Source organism: Odontomachus brunneus, unplaced genomic scaffold (genome assembly GCF_010583005.1).
Source record: "Odontomachus brunneus isolate Ranch 3 - 2012 unplaced genomic scaffold, Obru_v1 Obru_scaffold_120, whole genome shotgun sequence".
NCBI lineage: Eukaryota > Metazoa > Arthropoda > Insecta > Hymenoptera > Formicidae > Odontomachus > Odontomachus brunneus.
The window spans coordinates 1,048,281-1,051,151 of record NW_022639570.1 but is presented as its reverse complement, the minus strand read 5'-3'; positions in this window follow the sequence as shown (position 1 = coordinate 1,051,151).

Here is a 2,871-nt window from a genome sequence, read left to right as displayed (position 1 = left end):
CAAATATTGTTCGTACACAATCGAGAACGATGGGTTTCCTTTATACGATAAAGAACTTTGAGATTCTCCCATCATTAATACACCACAAATTATGACAGATTTCGAGTGATATTTTCATGATAAATTCCAATGAAACGATAGGACAAGTCTAAGAATTCTATTATATTCGTAGTAACGATTTAATAATCGTTACTACGAGTACGTTTTCGGATTGACTGCCCTGAATCCTCAAAAATCAGCTCCTGAGCCCGTTGAATGATGTCGGGCGTCCTGACAACGCGCTCCTTCGAGTGGGTTTTCCTCGCCGGTGTTGCAAAACCTTCGTTGGACTTCTCCGACTCATTGTACTCATTGCGATGACATCATACACAGTCAATCTCGGGTACCCGAATGATTTCTGTCTCCTAACAGAGCACGATAAAAAACGATTTCATTTCTTGAGGATTCGATACATGCAAAAAATACGATAGAGAAACAATTATGATAGAGAACAGTTAGATTCTCTGCAAATCCTTTCAGTTTCTATCACTTTCTTTCTTTCTACTTTTTTTAATCATAGGAACATATTACGGTTTTAATGTGAGCTGTCTTATAAAATAATCTTCTAAATGTAATCGCGCGCTGTCACTTTTCTACACTCTGTCACAACGTCGAGAAAACGAAAGATAATTATCTTTTGGGCACACGATTTTGTGTTACACGCCGTTCGCTGGATCATCTCTACATACATGTATGCAGCCGAAGCGGCGACACGCTTCGATTCGGCACACGGATATGTCATACATATGTGTTACGCCTCGCTATGTCTCGTAGCTATGGACGGAGGGACGCGGCGAGATGCGATTTGCGAGTGTCACGGTCACACGTCAGTCGATGGCATCTTTTTTCCCGCTGCCGCTTTCTGTACGCTGATTTGTTAAGACAAAATAATTAATTTCTCAAAAACTATTGCGAATATCGCAAAACGGCATTATTGCACGATTTTGCGTGATAATGCACTCATCTTCTTTAATTAATAATTAAAAATCTATGTGATTATTTGTAAAATGGTAGAGGACTTTTTTGTTCAATTTGACCTAAAGTATAAATAGGCAGTCGTCGCTACTATAACTCATTTACCATATCCTGCATGATCATTCACAAATTTTCTATAATTACAATAATATCTCGATAATTATTGCGAATATAGCAAAACAGTATAGGACTTTTATGTTCACTGCAACCTGTTCTACGTTCCCACAAAATAAATATATATACAGGGTGCGGCGCCAAAATCCGGACAAAATTCAATTTGAAATTCTCGCCGTTCTATACCACTGGTCGCGATTAGCGTTCAAATAGTTTGACGCATGTACTAAACCATCATAACCTCGAAACAGTCGCAAAGTTGAAACCAAGTGCGGAGTATAACCGAAGAGCCGCGATTATCGAAAGTGTTCGCGCTGGACGCTCGGCGACAGAAATCATTCGGGTACCCGAGATTGACTGTGTATGATGTCATCGCAATGAGTACAATGAGTCGGAGAAGTCCAACGAAGGTTTTGCAACACCGGCGAGGAAAACCCACTCGAAGGAGCGCGTTGTCAGGACGCCCGACGTCATTCAACGGGCTCAGGAGCTGATTTTTGAGGATTCAGGGCAGTCAATCCGAAAATTGTCGGTTGTTGGTGTGAGCGAGAAAACTATGCGTCGAATCGTCGAGGAGGACCTCCGCTACAAATCTTACACAATTAAAGTGAGTCATTTGGTGCAAAATTGGTTGTCGGACAACGTCAACATGTTTTGGTCGAAAGAATTCTAGCCTCCTGTTATAATCGCGAATAGTATTAGCGCTTTCGAAACACTTCATGAGGAATCGTTTCAATTGAGCCATAACAAGGAAGCGGATGTGCAAGTGCTGCGATAAGCACCACCTTGCACATTCCGCATTTTGGACCTCGATTCGAAACGCATTAAACAAATATGCACTATCAAATATGGTAATCTTCTTGTCGCCAGGCACCCCCTCCGACAAGACTAAACAATGTTATAAAAGAGCGAAGAAGACCGCCCGCGTTAGACTTAACACCTCGGTCTCTCGCCGCGACATACGCACGGTTCGCACTGACGCGCGGTTCGCACACTAATAAAACTCGGGAGTAGCAATTAAACACGTTCAAGTGTATTCCCAAATAAATATTTTATATTTAAAAATACAAAAAGTAGTTACAACTACTGACTACATTTTTACCCACCGCCACACACCCTGCCGCGCCCGCATCACCGATTCCGAACTCTTTTCGCGTCCCGGCAATACGGGGCACGACATTCCCAACAGCCCAGATTTGAATCCTTTGGACTTCTATGTATGGAACGTAGTTGAAAGGGTCACGAACAAGTCCAGACATCCAAACGTCGCATCATTGAGAGCCGCTATTGAAACGGCATTCACCGATATGGACCGTGGCACAATAAAGCGCGCCTGCGCACGCTTCAGACCGAGAATGGAGGCGGTCATTCAAGCAAGCGGGGGATAATATTGAGTAAATGTGTTCTTTATGGCCTTACAATGTGGTTAAAAAAATTTTGTAAATCTTTTCGTTTTTGCAATAAAAAATATGTTTGAAAAAAATGTATAATTTGTCCGGATTTTGGCGCCGCACCCTGTACACACACACACACGCAAGCGCGCGGGCACGCACGCACGCACGCATGCACGCACATATACATATATATATATATGTGTATGCATACACACACACACGCACGCCGCACACACATATATAGTGTGTGTGCGTGCGCGCGTGCGTGCGTGTATATATATATATATATATATATATATACACACACATATATATATGTGTGTGTGTGTGTGTGTGTGTGTGTGTGTGT